The sequence below is a fragment of the Mixophyes fleayi genome, chromosome 10, assembly GCF_038048845.1.
Source record: "Mixophyes fleayi isolate aMixFle1 chromosome 10, aMixFle1.hap1, whole genome shotgun sequence".
In the NCBI taxonomy this organism is placed as follows: Eukaryota; Metazoa; Chordata; class Amphibia; order Anura; family Limnodynastidae; genus Mixophyes; species Mixophyes fleayi.
The window spans coordinates 33,850,105-33,876,097 of record NC_134411.1 but is presented as its reverse complement, the minus strand read 5'-3'; the positions used below and the strand labels follow the sequence as shown (position 1 = coordinate 33,876,097).

Below are 25,993 nucleotides of genomic sequence, written 5' to 3'. Positions count from 1 at the left end.
CTTTTTCAAACCCGCAGTTTAGTAAATATACCCCTTACTGTCTGTTCTTACTGTATGCTGTGTAAGGGCTTACACACATCAATGCATTTGGGGTTTTCAATAAAAGTCATCTAAAGAGCATTTTTGATGCATTTAGGTGGATACATTTTAATTGTACCAATGGGATTGCACACATTTAAAAATGAAAACTGCAGCATGTAGTGGTCTTGTGCTCCAATGCAGATGTGTGTGCGAACTCATTAAAGAATCATGTATGTTAAATGTCATGCAGATTTCAAGTATTAAATAGCAAATTTAAAGCATATTGCAAAAATTGGGTGTGAACAAGCCTTAAGTTTAAAGACGCTCTACTACAAATTACTTTGAATGGAAGCAGAGCTGTTTTCCAGGTGTGAGGAAAAACCACATGTAGAACTACGAGTCATTTAGGTGTGTCACTATGGGGGTCTATTTATGACCCTTCGTTTTTTTCACTTGATACTTTTCAATCCTTATCTCCTAAGGATTGAAAAGTAACGGCTATGTATTAAAAAACTTCAGGGATAGCAGTGCCGATAGACTGCTGTCCCTGAGAAGTGACTCACCTGATCATCGCAGTCTTTTCTCAAGTTTAAAGGCTGCGGTGATCTTCTCTTTTTTTTTTTTCTTCTTTTTTTTTTCCTTTTTTGTTAGTGCGCATGTACCGACTGAAAAGTTGGTGCATGCGCACTAGCATACTGTACGGCAAACTGTAGGATGAGTGACAGGGAGGGATCACATGATCCCTCCACACATGCGCTGTCCAGCTCTGCTCTTCAGAACAGCTGGACAGCGCGAAAGTTTTCAGATACGTTAATGTACGCCAGCTTCAGATGGCGCCAGCTTCAGATGGTGTACATTAACATGTAGAAAAAGAGAAAATTTTCTCTAGTTAGACTTTAATACATAGCGGTTCTGAGCACTTCCCATAGACTGTTATGAGGAGTGCTCAGAAAAACGATAGCAAATGCAAAGCAGCAGATATCTGCTGCGATGCTTCAATAATACATAGCAATTTCACGGTAAACACCTGAAAACTGTTGTTTTCGGGTGTTTAACACAGGAAAAATCCTTGATAAATAGACCCCTATATAGGTCCGCTTGGAGTATTGATTGCTGGGATTAGTAAGAGCATAAAGAGTATTGCTAAGGTTATCGCCATGTGATTGTCATGTGACAGGTCAAGCTGAGGGATAAAGATTGGTAGTTACTGGGTGGGAGGAAAACGTGAACCAAGGTTCCCAGATAGGATCATGTGTATCTACTTTTTCCTGAAGTTGATAAGCGATTTGTTCCATGGAAATAATTAACCAGGTTTTAGTCGAAAACCTGGTGTCCTAAATCTGCTCATTCAAGGTTTGGACCTCACTCCAAAAACATAAGATCTTTGGACAGCGCCACTATGGATCTTATTTAATATCATAGTGCTGTATTCCAGACACATACTGTAACCCACAGCACACAATTCTACCTGTCAAATCTGTTAGTAAAATGCTACAATCTGATTGGCTGACATGGGTAACAGCTTGTTAATGCATATTACACCATATTATTAACCAAATCCTTAGATGTTTTAATAACAATTGTTAAATAAGATATGAAGTGATTAAAAGATGCTTAGGTTAGGATAAGGATCAAATGGAATTATAGACAACCCCAACAGGCACAGGATTCCGGAGACGAGCAGGATACATAATTCCAGATTATCACATCATTTTGGAGCCTAGCATGACCTAAAGAAGGCACCAAATTCCACACACCAGCGAGTCTCACTGACTGCCAAACACAGAGGGCTCTGCCAACGTATAGACCAGAGGGATAAGAAGCTTTGGGGTCAAGCAGTTTCCCAGAAGGACAAATATAATTCAGAGATTAGAGGGACAACAGAATTTCAGAGACTAGATGAACCACCTGATTCCAGACATAGGTCAAGCAGAATTTCAGAAGTCAGAAGGGCAAATAGAATCCCAAATAGTAGAAGGACACACAGAATACGAGACAGAGACACAAGCAGAATGCTAGACAGGAACAAACAATTTCAGAGACTAGATGTACAAGCAGTATTTCCGACATCGAAGGACAGGCATAATTCTAGAAACCAGAGGTGCAAGCAAAATGCAGAGATTAGAGAGATGCACATAATAGCAGTCGCAGAGGTAAAATCAGAACTCCAGAGCCTAGAGGGATAAACAATTCCAGACACAGAGGGAGAACTGAAACTAGAGTGGAACGTAGAATTCTACAGAACACACAACATTCCAGAGAAGCTGGGTACACACTACAGAAACTTTCTCCCGATCAGATATTAATTATTTTACCAATGACGGGGTGAAAAAAATAAGGCCCATTCAGCAGCCGATTCATGTGTACACACTATACACGTTTTACAAGATTTACCGTCGGATCTGTGCTCTTCAGCTGTCATAACCATCAGCTGAAAAGATGGTGACTCTACACACTCCATAGAGATCTATGGACACTGCCGATAGTAAGTGTATACACACTGCAGAATTGGAATGACATTGTTCCATCGTTGAACGTCATTTTTAGTCCAGTTTAAAAATCAAATAAAACTATACAATGTGCTGTGGAATGATAATCGTTCATCGTTGGAGCGCTCTAATACGATATTGGTCGAACGGCCGTTTATTGTGGTATGTACCCAGCCTAAGACTCCAGAGACCAGTAGGACTCCAGGTGTGCAGAGTGCAGGAATATGAGAAATTCAGGAAACAAAATTGGGACAGGACTAAGGGCATTTACTGCCTGTAGTGCAGTGCCCTCAGTCACAGAGTGTGCCGTTATGCTTAAGGAAATCCTGGTTACCCACAAGAGAGCCACTTTAGTGATGTTACCAAACCCATCTATACATCCAAGCTTGCCTTAAGGCAACAGCTGGTTATACGGCTAATGAAACAAGCTGAGTGTCAACAAAGTGGACACTATCCTAGTTTAGCTCCAGCACTGGGGTCATGAGTTCGATTTCCGATCATGGCCTTATCTGTGTGGAGTTTGTATGTTCTCCCCATGTTTGCGTGGGTTTCCTCCCACAATCCAAAAACATACTAGTAGGTTAATTGTCTGCTAACAAATTTAGCTGTCTGTGTGTGTGTGTGTTAGGGAATTTAGACTGTATGCTCCAGTGGGGCAGGGACTGATGTGAGTGAGTTCTCTGTACAGCGCTGTGGAATCAGTGGCGTTATATAAATTGATGATGAGAACTCTTCTGCTAGTTGCTTCCTCTATAGTTTTACCCAATACAGACCCTTTTCTTTTCCTGCTGTGTCCTTATCTGTTCACTACAGTATACTGTGTATATACAACGTATATACTACAATGTGCTGCTCATCTCACACACGTTCTTTACTTTCCATTTAAAGAAGAAGCATTACTGAAAATAGATGAAATTTCTAATACTTATTCAAAATCACTGTGTGTGTAGCCACACTTAGAAGCAAATGGCACAGGTTGGATTTTATCAAGTTCAGTTTGTACATTTATTTTGAAATGCTGGTCGGAAATATTGAACTCGTCCAGTGATGTTTGGTGTAAGGTGTCGCCTACTTACAGATGATAATCTAGTTGGAATTAACATTTACAGAGCATACTTCTAAAAACTCCCAATTTAATTGATACAGTCCTGATTCTATACCGACAGATAGAACTATAGATTGCCAGGAATTTTGGGATGTGGGGTGAGATAAGTGCATGCGGAAATGCAAAGGTGTTTTCAGAGAAGACGGGCTGGGGAAGCCTAAAGCTGGGTACACACTACAGGGTTTTTGTCCAATAATCGGCTCAACCAGCCGACATATGAAAGTTTGAAAGTCAGGTCATTGTGTGCAGTGACACGATGGTCGAAAGTCTGCCCAAATGGACAATTGTCGCCTCATTTGGTTGGTCGCACCGTTCAATATTTTCGTTCCAATCTCCTTTCTGTTGTGTAGTGTGTATAAACTTTCGACCAATCCACGACAATCCTCCGATACTTCCTCGACCTGGGGGGCGAGTGTGTACTAAATTGCAATCATTGCTCACGACAACATGGCTGTAAAAAGTCACTAAAGGGACGTCCGCTCTTCCCTTTATCGTCTAAAACAAAGCTAGTGTGTATGCAGTCCATGGACCGAGCGATCGGACCATCGATCGCATGTAAAATCGATCGGCATAAAAAGTTGGTGGAAAATTCAGTAGTGTGTACCCAGCTTAAGGCTTGAGAAATGTTAGGCAAGACCACAACATGCCCCCATCACTGGGTGGGTGGCCATCTTCTTGCAGTGTCTGATTCCAATAGTTGGAATGTTTGGAGGTACATCCGAGTGCTACAGGAGACGAGTAAAGGATGGTAGCTTGAGCTATCATCACACACAAGAATAGAAGGGCAGTGTGCTCAGTGACAGAATGATTGCCTGGACAGATAGGAAGAGGTACAAGGTACAATCTTATCTTGACGGCCCAGAGATCGTAAGATTTGTGATAAGCAGATAAATCAAGAACTCAAATGGAAAACTGACTTTTAGGGGGAAATTCAATTTCGCACAATGTTTCTCCAGTACAGTCCACAGAGAAATCTTGTGCCGATGTTGGGACGGAAATCTCTTCTCATTTTTCCTCATTTACCATAGAGATGTGAGGGAAAAATGAGTGGAGAAGGAGGCATGGGTCTGATTAAATCAAGTATGTAATTGTATAATGTTGTGAGACATTTTTATCTGTTATCAGTAACAAAAAAAAAAAAGCTGGTCAGTCCAATGGCTAATCGCACAAAGCAATTCATTTAAGGTCCTGCCAATAAAACTCTTAATCTGACATTTGTAGAGAAAAAAGACATGAATACTGAATCTAATCCATATTTGACTTGCTAAGATGTTTGATGAGGGCCAGGAGTAATTGTAGGCAGCTCTCTTGGCTGCCAAGAGGCTTGTGGGGGCAAAGGTTCATTTGTTTCTAGTTGCTAATTCACTATTTTATGGCCTCCCAGATACATTTCTGGCTGTGAAAACTTACAGACTGATAAAATAGCGATCTTGCAATGTTTATATATTACTTTAGATCTTACACCCGCAAACAGTATTGGTGGTCAAAATCTCCTGAAAAGGTGACCTCACAAAAAAGGGGGTAGTTTGGGAGAATTTGGTGTATGACCTATTTTTACAAAATGTCCAATAGATCCAACATAATTGAATTTCAAGTTTCACACCTCAAATCAATTTAGTAAATGATCACAGCTTAATAAGCAAAAGTAAGAGTGTAACCTTAGATAAGGAAAAATGCCATTAGACAAAATTAAAACAAGATAAATATTTTACATTGTATCCGCTACATAGCAGAGATTTACTTGGTAATTATTAGACTCAATGCTGGCTGCCACCTAGTGGTACTTTGGAGTATTTCACTCTATACATGCACAGCTGGTCAAGGGATTAGAAAGATTTATATGCCAATAAATTCTTAGGGGCATATTAAATTACGATTCGCGGCCGTGATTCCGCGTGGCTGCGCATATAAAGCGCCATTACGGTAGTGCAATATTGCTGATTTCTGTGCGCACCCCTATTGGGTTGCGCACAGATCTTGCGGTACCGGGACCCGTGCGGCCGCGCGTAATCGCGGCCGCGAATTGTAATGGAATATGCCCCTTAGAGGTACATTTACTAAACTGCAGGTTTAAAAGAGTGGAGATGTTGCCTATAGCAACCAATCAGATTCTAGTTATCATTTCTTTAGTACATTCTACAAAATGACAGCTAGAATCTGATTTTGGGGTACAAATAGTTGTGTATTTGAAAGCTTCCTGCCCTAAGGCTAAGTACACTCTGACACATGTAAAGTGTTTTTTTAATCTACATAACATGTATGTATGTGTTAAATAAGCATTTACAAGTGTGCTCCTTGCACGGTTTTTTAAATGTACATCTTTGACAAAACAGGAGGTTGTTATTTAGTTCAAGTTAGACACATGGAGACACATATGGTAACACCTAATTGTTGTTATTTTTATTGTTATCATCTCATTTAATTTACAATGTGCCCCCACTCCGATGAATGTAAGATTCCAACTGTGGTGACACATCAGATGTACTGAAATGGGATAGAAGCTGTTTTTTTTTTTTTTTTTTTTTTTTTTTAAATTCACTGTATTGCAACTTAAAGTGGCATAAAAACACATATGTACTGTCTGTTTGGTACAATGACTTATTTTTATAACTACTTACATGCACTTGAAGTGTGTTCAAGAAGTACAACTTCTTTTGTTGTCAATATCGACTTTCTGTTCTCATTCTCTTTTTGTCCCACTTCTCTCATTTTGTATGACAGGTATACAGTAAATCTCAGGATCTGCTGTTGTTGCACAGTACTACTGGTCATGTTCAAGTATATTGTCCTCAGAGTCCTTTCCTATATTACTGTGTCGTATCTCCAGCTGGAAGACACAACATACAGTATGTAGCATTTAGCATTCTAGTACCAAGTTTAAAACAGAAATTGTATGTAAACTTTCTGATTAACTTTATAGGCAAATATATAAACATTAGCTGTTTACAGATATGTGGTTCAATTTGTAGACTTTTTGCAATCTCACAGTTTATTATTCGTCTTAAACAAAAAAAAAAACAGTTATTTATAATCTAAATATGTTCACTTAATGTTTACATTTTTCTATAATTTACTCATGGATATCATTTTAAGCTACAATCTGCAGAATTAACCCCCTATGAGTGAGCCCTCTGAATTCTGATTTATAAGTTAAAACTGCAACTTACATTTTAATTTCTCGCTACTTAGTTCAAATTGCTGATATCGGCCAGATTTGGAACCTTCGCCCAGACCCCCACAGATATGAAGACTCTAATCCGTAAGGTAGGTGTTAGATGCAATCCACTAGAAAGTGTATCTAACCAATGGTTAGATGCAGGATAGGATTTATATTAGAAAAATAGTCCATTTGGCGCTGTTGTGCTCATTTAACCCTTACAAAGGCCGAATTATCCCTTAAGATGATTAGCATCTGTTAAATGACAAGCGAAAACAGCACTGAAATAAATACTGCACTTAAATATAAAAAATAAAATTATAATCCTACTCTTGGCATAGGAAACAGCACTAGTTTCTAACCCAACTCCCAATGCAGTCCCACTCTTGTGTATTTCTTTTGCCAGTGTTTATTTGAATTGCTGTAAGATCATTATAAATATTACATGTATGGCATTCGACAAACATTAGACTGGGTTATATTCAACCTGACCTACTTAAACACAGGACAGTTCCCCAAAGCAGTAAAACTCAAAGTACAAAGACAAATAAAATAATATTTTTAGAATCCTTCTTAAGATTAGATAAAACATGTAAATGTAAAGTCTTCTTGTGTGTTTTACATTTGAAACAACTCGAGCACCTAAAAAGAAACACAGTTCTCAAGACTCTTTCCATAAAATATGTAACAGATGATCACATCCAGCGGTCTAAAAATAAATTGTTCCCAGACGTAAAAAAATCCTGTTTTGTGTGCGCTTTATGGAGAAGATGTTGCTAAGCAACAACATTTCTCAAACTATCACAGGCCGCGTGTACAGTTTATCTCGCTGTATTGTTCATGGTTGTTCAGAAACCTATATGGGCATATTTTATTTAATACATATAATTTTATTTACTTGCATATTTTTACTTATTGGCATGTTTTGCTGTTGTCATTTATCCAGCAAAGTACTTTTCCTGTAAATTTCAGAGCAACGCTGCCCCCTAGTGGTCAAATTATCATGAAAAACGACAGAAATAAATGCGGATATATCATACCTCACAACTGTCCTGAGTTCTGCGGGACAATCCAAGTTCTCAGACCTCGAAAGGAACGCTTTGGGTGGATGAGGTTTTGGAATACCGGAGCATGTATAAATATGAGTAGCTATGTATCAATTGACTTAGAAATCATGAATTTTTTTGAAAGTGTATTGATGAAGTTTATATCCACTTGATATTGTAAGTGAATTCTTCTTGGATCACTGAATCAGATGCTGTCTTCTCCATCAGACGTACTGCATAAAATGACACTAGTGTAATTATTATATAAATTTAACAATTTATTTTGATGCCACTGTACAAAATATTGAACGAGTCTTATTTAGGGGAGGACAAAGAGCACCAACTGAAGTCTGGCAGAGATCGGGGGTCATGTTTTACTTTTTAGGAGACAAAACACTTGCTATACTTTGACTTTGTAATAAAAATAAATAATTAAAAGGCAGGTACCCCCTGTCCAAAAGCAAACAAGTTCCAGCACTAGACAGCCTAGCCTGGTTTCCACTATGACAGAGATACCAAAAGATACCGCTATGGTGTGGGCTGCAAAAAACATGGTGCACCATGTCTACCAGAAGTCCTTTTGAGGAACTAATTAACTAATTAGTTAATTATTCCAATTTTACAATATCCTGCCCTCGTTTATTATAACCCACGCTATCTCCACCAAGTCGCTCTATAACTAGGACTAGCACTTTTTATTTGAACACAGTTCGACACAACCCTGTAAGGTGACGTTTTGCTGCATCCATAAAATACACTTTAAGTTTCAAATGCAGAACTCTTACACCATTCTGCATTCTAAAAGCAAAAAAAATGGGGACAAAACAGGCCATGCACACAAGCTGTATCCCGGCGCTGCTCAACCACACCTGTTTTTTTTACGACCATGCTCAGAAATCTTTAGAGTATTACATCTTCTTCACAGTACCCCACTCTAAGACAAGCATAAATTTAACCTCTCTTATTGATTGTAACCCACGCTTGCACTCAAATTGTAATCCAAATTTACACTCAATCTCTCTCTGCAAACTTTTTTGTAACCTTATGCTTTAATACAATACAATTCCACAAACTGGATATATATTGTGTACTGCATTTTGCTTTTATCGTATAAAAAGCTATATTGTTGCTGTGGGATTAGAATTCATATGGATCCTTATTAAAACTGAGTTGAAGCCACCTTGAGTTGTGCATTCAAGTTCTATAGTTTTTACACTTACTGGTCCACTCTTATTTGGACCACAATTACTGGACCTCTCTTCTTCATTGTAGCCTTTGCTAACTGACCCACTTTTAGTTGGACCAAGATATTTGGACCTTTCTTCTTTATTTGTAGCCCATATTAACTATTACTTGGACAAGGATAATTGGACCCATTTTTTTCTTTTTTTTAGCCCATGCTAACTTGTCGGTTCTTATTTTGAAAAGGATAATTGACCCCTCATCTTCGTTGTAGTCCATGATAACTGGTCTGCTATTACGTGCGCCAGGACATTAGGACACCTCTTCTTCATTGTAGCCCTTGTTTACCGGTCCGCTCCTAATGGCCCCAAGATAATGGGTCCCTTCTTCTACATTGTAGCTGATATTAAGTGTATTCTTCAGCTTTAAGACTTTATAATCTAGACATAAGCATGGGCACAGAAACATATTAATGTTTTTCCAAACGTGCAATTCAGTGATTAATAAAGGTCATTTTACATTGTTATTCTCTGTCTACAGGTTCTTTGTGACCTTTTGTGTTTGCCGAACAAACTGTGATGAATTTGTATTTACAATCAGCCATAATTCAGGGGTGGCGACAGTCTCTCCGGTCATTATTTGTGTTGTGACATAATTATAAAAAAAACCCACAAAACAGCTTCTCAACTGTCTGAAAATTACAGCAGAACTGTATAAACCAAACAAATAGGATCACCCAATCACTTTTTTCCAAGCCATGTTCTTAAAATTCAGCATGCAAGTCAGTGGAGAAGCCTCCTTGTAAAAGTACTTTGCCCAATTTTAAAGAGTCGGAACAATAGTGTAAGAAAGGAAGTCACTACTTTAATGTCCTGCCTGAAGACAGTAGTGGGTCCAAGACCACATTATTGAGTCTTCATACTGTATCACTTGTCAAACAACAGATTGGGTTAGGACTTTAGTTGATGTTAGAATTAGATCTTAGGTTAGTTTTTAGGATAAGACATAGTTAGTTTTAGAACTTGAGGTAATGTGTGGGCTGTGTAAGGTATTCACATAAAGACTAGTCAGTGGAGGTTCAGGATCCTATGCTTTTTTTTTCCATATGACCCAAAAGTCAACATAATCAGCTTAGTCAAGCAACTGATTTGGAGAACACTTGAGTTATTAGGACACCAGGGAGCTCTCGGTTAAGCTATTTTAGTACCTCCTTTTCCAGCTTAAAAGTAGAAATCTCATTGGGAATTGATCCTTTAAACATGATACATACAGCATTGTGATTAGATGACTAATACACCATATATTTTAGAGGCCAGTGAAGGATGATTGTTAGCATAAGTGAACTTCTTGCTGATCTCCTTTAATTTGCAGATGAACCTTGGATCTCTTGCAGTGACTTCAGCCCTTTGACATGTTGGAAGAAGGCACTCAGCTTTAAAATTATTATGGTATAAGTATGGTCCTTAAGTTACGGGACAGGGAAACCTGATATCTGTACAGGGAGGGGATGAGGTGCGGTAGAGGTAAAAGTAGGAAAAAAGTTGATTGAGATGGTTGAGGCCTCCTATCAAAAAAAAAGGGGAGAGTAAGGACTACCTGTAGAGCCTGAGATGGATGAAAAGGTACTTGTTAAGGGCTCAATTTTAGGATTGACTAAATATACAATCACCGGCAAAAATTAGTTTTAAGACATGATGGTGTGGGACAAATTTGATTATGAGAGTAGCTCCCAAAGCCCGAACCTAACAATGGTAAAAACTTGCGCTGAGCAAAACATTCTGAAAGTGCATTAACAGTAGAATATAGAGAAATCACATATAAAATGTAAACTAAAATAAATTAATCTAGAAGGTCACCTTGTATGCATACTAATAATATAACTTTGCTAATCATATTATTTGTTAGGAGGAGGTAGTATTATATATTTTACAATTACTGCATGGCTATACCTGCCCTATACAAGTGAAGGAAATATATGTACTTTAAGTTAGCATATACATATGTACAAATCTGACAGACCTGGGGGCTTCTCCAGGATTTACTAACTGATGATTCCTGAGCAAATTTCTCCCATGTTAAATTTATTCTTTGACTTTTTGAGATTAGAGGAAGAGTGAGACACATTTCCTAATTAGTTGGGCTTTTTAAAATACATATTAACCCTTTGTATATCTTAAGATGCGTCACCACGTAACATGTACACAGTTCTAAGGCAACATGATTTACATTGGTGTACACAATATATCAGATAAACATTGAAGGCAATGTAAACAGCGTTTCTGAGATTTTGGAACAATTAAACTATGAAACGATTGGATAAACCTATCAATTGGTTTGGTCCGTGTGCAACGAATGGATAGCTCCTCTTGGACAGAACAGGGCAGTTTATCGAGAATTACTGGAGTATGACTCAGTAAATCAAAGTGTCCTGGTCAAACAGGGGCTGTAATACAATAAACATCAGACGCAATAAGGAGAATCAACGTCAGATCCTCTGGAAACAAGCTCTGATCAACCATTGGAGAAGCTTAATTTTACTGGTAATAAAGTGACAGAGCCAGAAGATGAATTTACACAATTAAATTCCAGAAAGTGGATATCCTGACCCTTTCTTAGTCCAATTCAGGGGCTTTCAGGTTTTCCATTGACGTAGCCCCAATGTCATCTCTATGGGCAAGGGTCTTGATGAGAAAGTGGAAGGTGAAAGGACTTGAGAAGGTTGGAGATTTCCCAGAACCCATTGGGTTATGTAGACAATGGAGCAATTGACCTTCCAGCCACCAACATCAAGAAGCGAAAGGGGAAACATATCAATTTTTGTAAGAGAAGTTCCGTGGATTTTCTTTAGGTCTTTTTGCTATTGTAACGCGGCAAACATTTTATTTCTTTGGTTAGGCTCAGGTGGTGTACTAGGGATTCATGTCACCTTTTATTAATTTTCCTGAGGGCCAGTGATATCAGCTATTTGCCAAAATAGATGCCTCTTTGGGGGCATAACTCGCCTGAATAGGTCACTAACACATTAGACTGCTTATATGTAGCACTGCTTACTTCCATATTTAGCGTCAAGGTGTGCCTAAGAGTACTGCAGCTCTACAGGAAGGAGGACACAAGTATCATCATCATCATTTATTTATATAGCGCCACTAATTCCGCAGCGCTGTACACATCAGTCCCTGCCCCATTGGAGCTTACAGTCTAAATTCCCTAACACAAACACACACAGACTAAGGTCAATTTGATAGCAGCCAATTAACCTACCAGTATGTTTTTGGAGTGTGGGAGGACACCGAAGCACCCGGAGGAAACCCACGCAAACACGGGGAGAACATACAAACTCCACACAGATAAGGTCATGGTCGGGAATTGAACTCATTACCCCAGTGCTGTAAGGCAGAAGTGCTGACCACTGAGCCATCACGCTGCCCTACGTGCTATTCTTAATCACCTCCAGAGATGGCAAGTTTCCATTTGGGTCTGTTCTGCACATTTAACCCCTTAAAAATTCCACAAATGTGAATTTATCTGTTATCTCCAATTGCAATGTAATTTTCATAGAGTTTTTCAGAAAACAAGACAAAAATTATATTGTTCCCCATGAAAATCTGTTTAAATTGAACTACAAGCAGCAGAAGTTGCTTATAGAGTCCCCACCCATTTCTACTGATCACTCCTCTCTTGTTATAACACTTCATTGCACTAGGAGCACGGACATCAACACATGCTCATTTCAGTGGAAAACTACATGTCTGGTACATGTATGAAGTACATGATGGGGAAGAGAGAGAAGTAAGTTCTTACAGCACTGAGAGAGATTACAACACCAGCAGAGCATTAAAAAAATATATTCCAGGAAATAAGGGAATTTATCTCACACGAAAGTGTCACACATATACCAGCATCTGGATGAAAAATAAATCTGATATTATCATCATCATCATCATCATTTATTTATATAGCGGCACTAATTCCTCAGCGCTGTACAGAGAACTCATTCACATCATCTTTATATATAACGTTACATTTAAAGCTCCTGTTGGTCTACCAGTCCAAGGAAGTCTTAGAGGTATATTTACTAAACTGCGGGTTTGGAAAAGAGGAGATGTTGCCTATAGCAATCAATCAGATTCGATTTTTCCTTTATTTAGTACATTCTACAAAATGACAGCTAGAATCTGATTGGTTGCTATAGGCAACATCTCCACTTTTTCAAACCCGCAGTTTAGTAAATATACCCCATAGATTTTAGCTCATTTTGTCTGCAGTATGCAATTTTCAAGTATTCTTAAGGTAAGTTTGTATCAGTCCAAATAGTAAACCCTTTATAAATGACCTGCAGGTTAGCAAAAGCACATTCTAGCATTCAGAAAGATACATATTAATGCACTTAAAAGTCAAAAGTAGGTTAAAACAAAGCAAGTTGCATGTATGAACATTGTTTCATATAGAGATACATTTGACACCCCAATATGCCTGGATCAGTGTCACAGGAGGCTCACATTACTACTCTGCTGTTGGGGGACCCTGCTGCTTCCATTATATAACTCTCAGTCTGTGCTGCCTCCATTCCCCTCCTCACATCATGTCACTGCCCCTGTCACATGCAGTCCTGTCCTCACTGACACATCACTCATCTCCTGATATACTCTGTGCTGCTGGGGACCCTGCTCCTTCCACTATATATAACTCTCAGTCTGTGGCTTCCTGCTGCCTCCATACCCCTCCTCACATCATGTCACTGCCCCTGTCACACGCAGCCCTGTCCTCACTAACACATCACTAATCTCCTGATATACTCTGTGCTGCTGGGGACCCTGCTCCTTCCACTATATAACTCTCAGTCTGTGGCTTCCTGCTGCCTCCATTCCCCTCCTCACATCATGTCACTGCCCCTGTCATATTCAGCCCTGTCCTCACTAACACATCACTAATCTCCTGATATACTCTGTGCTGCTGGGGACCCTGCTCCTTCCACTATATAACTCTCAGTCTGTGACTTCCTGCTGCCTCCGTTCCCCTCCTCATATTATGTCACTGCCCCTGGCACATGCAGCCTTGTCCTTGCTATCATAATCACACTATTGCACAGGTCACTGCTTCCCACCAGGTCAGAATATCCCATACTGTGCTGGGATGAGCATTCTAATAATCTGATTGGCTACAGGTTGTACACTTGACTGCTTCCACCTGTCAGCAAAGCATGCTGGGATTTCAAAGACTCACCTGTTGTCTGATTTAGACCTGCAAAGATGATGTGGATCTTGTTCACTGGTTGTAGCAGCTGACGTGGTGGCCATCAGTACAAGGTTCTTAACAAGAGAATCACTAACCGTGGAGACTATGACCTTAACTGTCTATGTACTTAGCTGTGTCACCGTCTGCTGCATCTCTCTCTCTCTGAAGCTGTACCTGAAAGTCCTTGGAATAATGGTGTACATCTCCTACTATTCCATACATTATTCAGTGAATAGTATAAGATCACACTCCATAGCTTGATAAAGAATTAGCTGCATTTGAGGAACTGCTGTGTGTTTGGTAATTGAGCTTGAGTCAATGAAGTGAGTTCAAATATAATTAATGGGCTAAACAAATGGAAACACCTGGGTAAATGAAGGATGACACGCTTGATGAAAGCAGGCGTGTGTATAATGCTGGGGAAAAGGTAGACAAAACTATTTACTTAGGTGTGCCTAGATTTCCACCAGAGGACACCGGCAGCGTTTGCAGAGGAACAGAATTTTGCACAGGACATTGAGAGGAGATGGGTGGAGTAAGGTCTAAATACAGAGCTAAGCACGGAGTAAGCAAATCGCTGCTCCTAGATTTGTGCAATGGAGGAAAAAAGGTTTAATTTTGTGGTTCATTTATTGAAATGAGAGAAAAGGTGGGAGCACATATTCCTGGCGGGTCTTGTGTTTCAGCTGTGTAGTGGGTAATAGTAATTGGGCCCAACATAAAGTTAGGATTTGGCAACTCAGGCCCGAGGTTGGCACCTGTGTTGGCTTGCTGATAATCTGGCATTCCTCTATTCAGCTATTATATAGATTGCCTCCTCACAGCAGCTGCTGTCATACACACAGCACAATCCAGCTTTGGACACAAGTAATGATGTATTAAGGAGATGTTAGGCCTGATTCATTAAGGAGCACCAAGCAAGATTAATGTGCGTGCGTTTTAAAAAGAAATGCATGGAAATCGGGTATACGCACGGCCGAATTCTACAAGGAGCGGATGTGAAGATACGTCTGGTGATGAATGCGGGTCTAGGGTTGCTCTGATTTAATAGACAGGACACTGCAGGCTAAGTCTAATACATATGTGTAGCATAAAGTCACAACAGAGCGCAGAAAAAAATAAAAACTATTTAAAGAATGTTACCTGTGAATAATGTAATCATTAAAGACAAAACATTAAAAAATAAAAAAAACGTTTTGTTTTTCACCCCCGCCCCCCATGAAATACATTTATTATGGTGTAATTAATGTCTAGTGTACATAAAATAAATTGCAACAGTTACTCCTGATTGCAAACACATGTTCTAGCATGTATACACAGCCGTCATCACTAGTAATCGGCACTTACACCAGACCTGTAGTTGGTGTACAACTGAAAAACACGTACCTGAGAGATGCCCAAAGCTTGAATCGGGCGCTGCTGCGCACGCTGTAGCTTGCCACGCCCTCACTGACCTCATTGACTACATGCATACACCCAGGTCCCCCCCACGTTCTGCCCCTGAAATCGTAGGCTGTAGCAAGTGTCCTTTGCGCTCGCAGATTAATTTATTGTGGCTGCATTCTGAGGCGTGTGGTCCATTCTGAGCATACGCAGAGTAATTGTCTGCATTATACTCAACCAATTAAGTTCCCTAGTGAATCAGGCCCGTTATGGGGGAGGGAGGGGTTACTTCAGAAGTTTAACAAATAAACTTCAAATATGTTTCTCAGAATAAAATAAATTACCTTGGGCTTGGAGCATGATTCTTGGGCTTGAGATCCTGGTGTCAGGACCTAACGACTTCCGAAGAAAATGCAAGAATTCTGCATTGACAGAAATAATAAAACAAAAATTAGACTCTTCAGCTTTAAGACATACTAATGTGCAGCTGGAAATAAATATCTCAGAATTCACTTGGATTTAAAATATGAAAGTTTTGCCATGTCCCCAGAACATGTGATGTCCTCGCCGGGTCTTACAGCAGGTTAGGGTGACACATGAAAAATAACAATGACTGTCTCCGCAACAGAACAATGCACAGACTCTGTTGTGGAGACATGATTTAACAATGGTGTCATTCTGACCCTTACTCACCAGTCCTTTCCCTACCACAGCACACAGCAACTGGACTTACCATTGTAACCTCATTATTTCATGTGTTCCAATCACACTACATTTTGCCTAAAACCTCTGGCTTTCCAACTCACCCATTACCTCTAAATACAACTCATTTAGAGTCCTCTGGAATTACTCCTGTAGCTAGCGACTGTTTCTGTTAATGGTGTTACCAGCACCCCTTTAAGTTCTTTAAGTATCCCTGGATGTATCCCATCTGACCCCATTGATCTGTCCACTGTCAGTTTTGAGAGCTCTGTTAGGACCTTCTCCTCTGTAAATGTACTTGTATCTACCTAATTTTTATGAGTATACTTGCAGCTTAACTGTGGCCTCTTCCCTGCTCTTTCTGTAGTGAACACTGAGCAAAAAATAATTATTAAGATGATCTGCTAATACCTTGTCTCCCTCAACAAGACTCACACTCTCTGTTTTAGTCTTATTATTCTTCCTTTTGTTTTTCACTTATATACCTAAAAAAAAGTTCTGCCCCCTTTACCTACCGACTGGGCCATTTTCTTTTCAGCTTGTGCCTTTGCACATCTGATTACATTCTTAGTCTCCTTCTGTCTAACAAGATACATCTCTGTGTCTTCATTATTCTGAGTCTGCTTATATTTCCTAAAGGACATAATTTTTGCATTCACAATACGTCTTGCTTCTTCTTTTGCAAACACATTGCACACTGGCTTCCCTTTCCTTATGCTTTTCCTAACCCTTTTGTTACAAAGGTCAGTTTCTTTTAATATTGCACTCTTTGATTGTTCCCACCTCTCCTGCGCTTCTTTCAAGTTCCTCCACTCTGCCAAAGAGTCACTTGCAAATTTTCCCATCTTTACAAAATCAGCCTTCTTAAAATCTAGCATTTTTATTTTTGTGTGGTATGAGTTGGTCTCTGTCTATATACTAAACCATACTGCTTGATGATCACTAGATCCTAGGTTCTCACCCACATTTACATCAGATATTTTGTCACTATTTGTAAGAATTAAGTCTAATATTCCATCTTTGTGAGTGGGCCCCCTCACCATTTGCTTGAGGGATGCTCCCTGCAAGGAATTCAGAATGTCCTTATGTCACGAATGCCCAGCCTGTCCCACATACAGCAGTCTGAACAGCTGATCGTGACTGGTGTCACCTTAGTCACTTAGCACTACAAAATATTTAGTATGGTGTCCTTACGTTCACCAGAACCACTTAATAATGTTTAACACTTAAATCACATACACATGTAGCATGATCCTCCCTGGACTTGGTAAGTTCACAAAGAATCACGGAGAGTACGCTTGATAAAATATGTTTAATCTGAAAAATGTTTCCAAGGCTTATTTTCAAAAAGGTAATAAACAGACATACAATAGGTTTACACAAATGAGTTTCAGAAAATAAAATAGGAAATAAAACCAGAATCCTTACTTACAAGTTCAGGAATTGGCGTGTGAAGAGTACATATTGAGAAGAATGGCACATTTCAGTCGTGGTAGACCTACCTCAAAGAATGGACAATTTGATGTCTGAAAAAGGGATTTTTAAACCATTTGTTGGGCTCTTCACCCCCCACTTTATGGATTTTATTTTTCACCTAAGTTAGATGGATGCCCAAAATGACACAGAGTTTTCCCTGAAATAAATTATTTATCACTGAGATATATGTTTGGGCACCTCAGAGAATCACTCACCTCTGATCTTTCTGTCTGGCTAAGCCTAACTCCTCTGCACACACAAACTACTCAGAGATCTGTCTCTGGGCCTGGCTAGTTTCAAAACACCATTGACAATGGCCTAGGTCAGACTCAGGTCAGTTAACAAAATACGCTTTGAAAGGTTACATAAAATATTCACAGTGTTATACATAAATTCAACAGAAAATAACAATCAGTCATTAGATAAACTACATAATCGCCACACCCTACTTCCAGGGCTGGATTAGCCCGAGGCCTAACTGAGCTACAGCCCAGGGGCCTCGGGCATCCAGGGGGCCCTTGAAAGTGCTCAGCAGCATTATTGATTGGTGCAGGGGCGGGGGCACCCCCAGCCTGATCAATGCTGCTGAGCCTGTCACTGTAGTCCTTCAGCGGCGCTCAGTAATCTCCTTACTGAGAAGATCTCGTGAGATCTCCTCAGGGCTGCCAAGAGGAATTCAGGGCCCCGGTACAACAAATTCATGGGGCCCCCCCTTATAGTTGAGCAAGCAAAAAAATTTTTCATGTGTATGGTCGCACAATTGGGGGCGTGGCAATGCGCCGTTGGGGAGTGGCTAGCACAATAAAATCAATAGGTCCTGAATTCCGCGAGGCATGACATTTGTCCAAGCATTCCTGACTTTCAGGACATCTAGCACCCTTGTGTAGTATAGGAAGAATGCAATGTGCACACAAAGAGTTCAGTCTTGGCCTGCGCCCACTGGACTCACCAAACATTGCCATTGTCCCTACTAGAATCACAACATTTCACACACTATGCTGCTCTGTCCTACCTGTTCTTCTCACTTTTACCACATGTGGCTGCAGATTTCTTTCGTTGCGGCTTGTCTGGATCCTGGAATGTTGGAGGACCTATTTGGAAAAAAAATGGCTACATTTAGAAAATTACAGCCAGCCCCACCGTTAAATCAATAACATCCATTATTAATAATTAGGCCTTCCTCCAGTCCCAACATTAAAATAGTATTCCCATTACCCCGCAAACAAAATAGCAGACATTAATTAGCCACCATCTACCTCACACACACTACATTGCCAATAGCTCCGTGCCATCACACACACATTACTGTGCCCCGTTATCATCACCACGCTATGCCCCCTTATGATCACACTGCGCCCTCCATGCTGCCTTTGCCCCTTTCTTTAACCCCCTGTGCCATGCTGCTTGTCCTTTTCTTTAACCCCCTGTGCCATGCTGCTTGTCCCTCTTTTCTTTAACCCCCTGTGCCATGCGGCTTTTGTCCCTCTTTTTTAACTCCTCTGTGTCATGCTGCTATTGTCCCTCTTTTTTTAACCCCTCTGTGTCATACTGCTATTGTCCCTCCTTTCTTTAACCCCTTTGTGTCATGCTGCTATTGTCCCTCTTTTTTTAACCCCTGTGTCATACTGCTATTGTCCCTCCTTTCTTTAACCCCTTTGTGTCATGCTGCCCCCCCCCCCGTTTTTTAACCCCCCCGTTTTCCTCCCTTCACTTACCTTTACTACTCTCTTCCTTCTTGTCTTCTCTGCTGCTCTGTGTTCCATTGCTCCAGACTGACTGAATGCTGGGCATGACATGATGATGCCACACCCGGCATTCAGTCAGCCTGGAGCAATAGAGCACAGAGCAGCATAGAGGAGGGACGCCGGCGCCACAATCACGTGAGTATGGTTTTGGTTTTTTTACTACCCTGCTCCCCCCACCAACGACTGAGCCCCCCCCCCGCCGAAAAAAAGAAAAAAGGAAAAAAAAATTGTTTTGAAAAAAAAAAATGTAAATGAAAAAAAAATCGTCGGCGCGAGGGCCCGGGCCCCCTGACATGCCCGGGCCCCCTGACATGCCCGGGCCCGGGTAATTAGTACCCGCTCCCCCCCCTCTCGGCGGCCCTGGATCTCCTCAGTAAGGAGCTCACAGCACGCTGCGGAAGGACTACAGTGACAGGAGAAGGTAATCGCTTGGGAAGGGGGGGGGGGTGGTGTTGGGCGGCTAACAGGGGGGACCTCACAGTGGGAATGGAGGCCCCCTTAGCCCAGGGGCCTCCATTCCCTTAATCCGGCCCTGCCTACTTCTAGTGGAACTCGCAAAAGACCCCTCCCAGTTCACATTCGGTAAATTAAAGTCTCCCATGATTATTATCCTTTAATGCCATTTTAGTGATGTCCTGCAATAGGTTCCTGTACAGTTCCTCTTATTGACCTGGTGGACTATAGATCACCCCAGTAAGAAGAATAGCCTTGTCCCCTATTTCTATGGTCACCCAAAGGGCCTGGTTTTTTTTCAATAGTTTGTATGAAATGCTTTTTTTCCCACATACATTGCTACTCGTCCTCCGATTCTTCCCACTCATTTTTTTCCTAAATAAAGACTTTTTAGCTGTACAGTTATAGTATTGAATCCCAATCTAGCAGAACCGAAGGATTACACATGGGATAGTGCAGCAAAGTAAAAAAAGGTTTTACCACCCTATAGCAACAAAACTCTAATAGATGATCCTGCAGTGTATCAGATATGTCTCTCACTACCCACCACTGCCTGCGTCTGAGCAGGGAAACAAGTGGGCCTTTTGAAAGGTGCCAGTAAGGTAAACATGGTCCTCTTTGTATTAATAACGGAGATGTTGTGCTGTAGTGGATGTGTTCCAAGGTGTTTGTTCAAATTCCCAAAATATTATTGCAGGCATCTGTATTTAGATATGTTTCAGTAATAGATGACATTTTCTTCTTATTTGTTTGAAGAGTATGTGACTCAGTGTAAATATTATCAGTTGCAGAATTTAGCAAAATCTGTCCCAATATGTATTTTTAGTTTGTACTTACAACTGTAGTATTGTTGAAGAACACAATTTTGAAACGTCTTTTTGCCCTCACTGTGCAAAAGTTCCAGATCATGATCTCCCGATTCCTCCAATACAATTTCCACCTCTCTTAATGGTGATGTTATGAAATATAGCACACAAACCAACAATATCACACACAACATCTGGTGCATACAGACCAGTCAGGGCAATGAACAATGAAGTTGAGAAGGATCATTTTCATCCAGTTGCTGACCTGGTGGAGGTATGTGTGGAATTGTGTAGCTTGTTACTCTGTGGCTGGATGTACAAGACGAATGAGGCATGGTCGGAAAGGATAGATGCTGTCTCCTGCAAGTAGAACAAACACATTTTAGAAGTAATAATCTATGTGGTTATTCAATGGTATCTTACACTTTAAAGTCTCTGAAATGTGTAGATTTAGAGGGTAAAAAATAATCTACATTATTTTGCAAAAGGAATATGATTAGAAAATTGTCAGCTGCATTCTGATTCTATGTACATTAATACTTACAGGCATGTTGTCTCTCAGATACCCTATGTCATATTTCTGATTGCCTTGTAACAAAAGAGTCATGAACACATCCTGGAAAATTGGCAGCAATGTGGATGAAGTGAGATGCATCACATGTAGCCTGGATATTGATGGAATGAAAATGTTTCCGATTCTGAAAAATTAATTTCTTCCCGTTGATACCAGGGCTACATGAGTATCATCTATTGCTCCTTTGACAAAAAGAATTCCCCATTACATGGCAATCTAATAAACTGTCTGATGTGCGACAGAATTGCCCATATTAGCTTTAGTAGAGACAGTGTGGGACATTCCTGCTGCCACAGCTACTGTGGTCTGGAATAAACCAGACAAAAAGAATTCCCCATTACATGGCAATTTAATAAACTGTCTGATGTGCGACAGGAATGCCCATATGATCTTTAGTAGAGACAGTGTGGGACATTCCTGCTGCCACAGCTACTGTGGTCTGAAATAAGACAGACAGATAGAAATGTAACACAAAAAACAATTTAGTCAGTGGTGGTATTGCTGTGCAGATGTTGATCATAGGCTCAAGGTCACAATCTTCAGAGTTTCCAGGATGATATATGGTTGGAGCCTGAAGCGGCTTCTCACCTCTGTGTCAGGCATCCCAAAGAGGCTTACACGTGTCCTATATATGCGCTCCCTGTGCGTTCCTTGTTGCTGTTGCTGCTGGCTGCGGAGGCAGCGTCTAAGCAGTATAATATAGAAAGATGCCATTGGACCAAGAATATTCTATATGTAAGAAAAAGGGATCGAAAAGTATTGTGATTTATAACATTAATATTAAGTAAGTCAGAATGGATAAAAATATAAATGTTAAATAAACTTAGAATGGTATTTTTGTACTTGCGTTAAATCCTTTTCTCTAAATCCATGATGGACACATGGTTCAGGTCATGTCTCTAGTATCCCCTATAGGATGAAGGAGCAAAAATAGTACTTGTAGGAACTCTGGAATATTTTATTTCCAAGGCACAAAAGATTTTATGGGATGAAAAAAAGAATCTATGAGTGTCTCTCACCTCTTCTGTGGCAATACGTCCTCCCAGATCTCGCATGCTGCTTAAAGGCTGTAGCCGGCCGCCATTCACAAGGGATCAATCCAGGAACCCCTGTACCCAACACCAGCTAGGCACAATATTAAGTGAGACACAAGCTAGTTTGCAACCCACTGTGGCGTGATTGTTCGAAGGCAGCGAGATAGTGGGGTAGGAAAATAATTGGGCAGCAGCATTGTGAATACGTGTCAGCTGTATGGTTACACAAAACTACAGTAAGTAACAAAATTAAAGTAAAAAGTAATGCAATAAACAAGACACAAAAGTGGAAGCAAGGAAGAGGCAAGCAACTACTGACCAGTGAGCCTCCTGCTCCATAAACCAGAGCTTTCTTGCAGAAGGCTGTAAGATTTTATACTCTAATAAACTTCTGTATATTAAAATATATATATATATATATATATATATATATATATATATATATATATATATAGATTACAAAATTAAAACCCAAAAGTATATACAAACCCAAATAATTGACAGTGATGGATATACTCTTTATTTAGGGCATGTTTCATTAGTGAAAATAAAATATTATTGATACATTGATATATTCCCTTTCTTTTCTCATCCACATACAGAGCACATGAGGAAATCTGTGGTTCATGCAGAAAGGAGATAGCACGGGCATATCTGGATGGCATCCATCCTGAGCTGGTTACCATGCAGGACTTCCTGGGCCTTCTTGTGGAATACGTTGACAATAGGTCCTGGTCATGAGGAGCTTCCCACTATGCTGCTCTTCACCTATATACAACTGGGTGGTGTCCACCCACATCCCATCCCCCTTTTTTCATCATCTTTCCCCTCGACTTACTCACCTCAGCGTTAGGACCAGTGAGTCCATTATAGAGAATATGTTTATCTAGGCGTAGCATAAATGCTGTGAGTGTTAACGAATGGACCAAGAATATAGGCTGGAAATATATCTGTGTAAGAGAACTTGCCTGGACACGGAGAGCGAGTGTTGGGAGTAAAATAGATAAGAAATAGGATAAATGGGACAAAGGTAAGTCAGTATATGTGAATGGTAATGTCTCATATTGATTTTAAAGCACTCTACATCCAGAATTTAGCCAGCTGCCTTTGAAAGGCTTGTATAAATATAACGATATATAGAGATAATCCACGGACAAGAAGAATGGAAGCATATGTGTAGAAATAAAACATCTTGGTTGTCAAGAGTAATATATGCTTTGTTAATTCTTTGACTATGGCCTACTGATGCTGTGTAAGATCACATCTGTGCAGTGATATATCATGCTACACGCTATACACCGATCAGCTGCCTTCTTTAGCACTCTGTTTCCCTGGAGGTTCATATGTTGACCTTTCAGTTCCAGAGAAACCTCGAAGGCTTCAAGTGGCCAGGATTTTTCAAACTCATCCACAAGAGCCAGCATCTCCTCAGATATCGGAGATTCCGCAGCAGATTCCTCTGAGCTATTTGTTTCGGCCAAGGCGACATCTGAGTGAAGAGAGAAAGGAAAGCCATGAAAATACAAAGGGTGACCAAATGAGTAACAATTTCTCTGGGGATTACATTACTATTGAAAGTTTTAAAATTAGTTGTTTTTTTTTACGTACAACTGACGACTTTGATTATGGACAACCTACATGCTTCTAAAGAACTATAATATATTGATTTGGTTGCTGGTTTATACCATCAGGTGTTTTTTGCATTATTGAAGCCACCATCGTTCCCTTTCTTCTTTGGGTGGGATTGTCTTTAATCCATAATTCAACATCTGCAGCAGGCCTGGTAAACCTGTGGCTCTCCAGTGAAACTACAAGCCCCAGCATGCTTTGCCAGGACATAACCAGACGATAACTGGCAAAGCATGCTGGGACTTGTAGTTTCACAACACCTGGAGAGCCACAGGTTGGCCAGGCCTGCTCTACAGACTAACAGATATTAGATTCTGGCTTGTCATGATGTTTCTAAGGCTTAAGTGATATGTTTTGTACTGATAGTTTCATTCAGGGTTTTAGTGGCTATATGTGGTTTTAAATAATTTTAAATACATATAAAATCAGTAATGTAAAACAAAAAATTTGACTTATACATATAGAACATATATTTTAAAGAAAGAGACATTTAAAGTACAAAAGGAAAATAAATATAAAAAGTTGAGGTCAGTGCAAAAGTGTGGTGTTGGGTCTAACTGGAGTAAACTATGTGACAATGGAATAGTTTGATAATGTTCTACATGAAATAATTTTGTGGTGTTTGGAGGAAAAACAAATACTTGAAAAATAAATGTGTCTTTATTGAAGAGAAAAAAGGTGAAGAACAAACTATTAAAAAGTTATAGAGTAGGGGGGCGTGGCTAACGAGCCAACATGGACGGACGCATCTGAGAGAAGCTCCGTTCGGTGACCAGTAAAAAATACCCAAACCGAGAGGTCTGAGCAAAGACTGGGGAATCCCAACACCCACCGGCGAGTCCGCTTTACGTGAGGACCCGAAAGTGAAAGAATCAGCCTCCTCGCTGTCGGCGGTCAGCTCTCTCCCCCGGAGCACGCTAGGGCGCCATTGAGGGGCCTGCAAAAACTCAAGCCAGCATATCGGCAGGTGTGTAAACGTTTAAATCTATAAGCGCTGACAACGCTAGCATAACAGGACTGCTTATCCCTATCCCCAGCGCTGCCGTGAAGGTGCAGTACAGTGGGAAAAAATAAGATCAATAAATAAATCAGCGCCTGCCATCAACGGGAACCTAAGGGTTAAAACCAATTTGGCGCGAAAGGCACTTGTGTAAGAAAAGCACACTGCACCACAATAGAAATAGGGGAAAGGAAGTTAAGAAAAAAGGGGAGAACAAGGCAAAGGGGAAAGTAAAGAAAAATTAAAGTGCACAATACAAGAAGGGAAGCAAAGGTGACATACCCAAAGTTTGGGGTTCATTACTTGTTGCATGCCCACACTGAAAAATCTGCTGAAAAGTCTGCTATTCAACCTGTGTTCTGTTAAAAACGGCAGACAGACTGGCAGAAGTGGTGCTCCATCTAGTGGCGGTAAGAAATCACTACAGCACATTCTATACTTGTGCTTTACTGACAAGAAATCTTCTAAAAGTTTAAAAAAAAACAAAAAACAAAAAAAAACACCGATAACTGATTTGTCTTGACCCCCTTGCCTTTATACAAAGATTTCATATACAAATTACATAACAATTCCCCGTTTACCACAAAGTAAACTCCTGAGATGTAAAGTTAATATGTAATTGGGAGGGACCAACACCCACTCTGTCTGATATCGATTGGGGTCACACTGAATTCACTAGCATAAAGCATTGACATTCGATCTTTACCACTAACAATGGATAGATATGTTAACCCAAACGCAAGTGGCAAAGAGTCAGAGCGCAAAAGAGGAGGTGCGAGGAACACTGGTCAGGGCAGCAAGGTGAATGAAAAAGATGGCAATGACAATCCATCTAATGCAGCGAACAGCCCTCCATCTCCATTACAATCGACCCAAAAGGCGACAGATACACCAGCCCTTTCTTATGAAGCCGTTGTGCGAGCCATAAGAGAGACTATGGAACCGTTAATGCAACA

At 40.3% G+C, this 25,993-nt stretch overlaps 1 long non-coding RNA gene across 1 annotated transcript; it reads left to right on the top strand.

Moving 5' to 3' along the window:
* The first annotated feature begins 6,314 nt into the window (after positions 1-6,314).
* LOC142103444 (uncharacterized) lies at positions 6,315-7,925 on the top strand. The gene is made up of 3 exons (XR_012679355.1): positions 6,315-6,461; positions 6,805-6,879; positions 7,745-7,925. It is a non-coding gene; the product is annotated as an uncharacterized LOC142103444 (long non-coding RNA).
* The last annotated feature ends 18,068 nt before the right edge of the window (positions 7,926-25,993 follow it).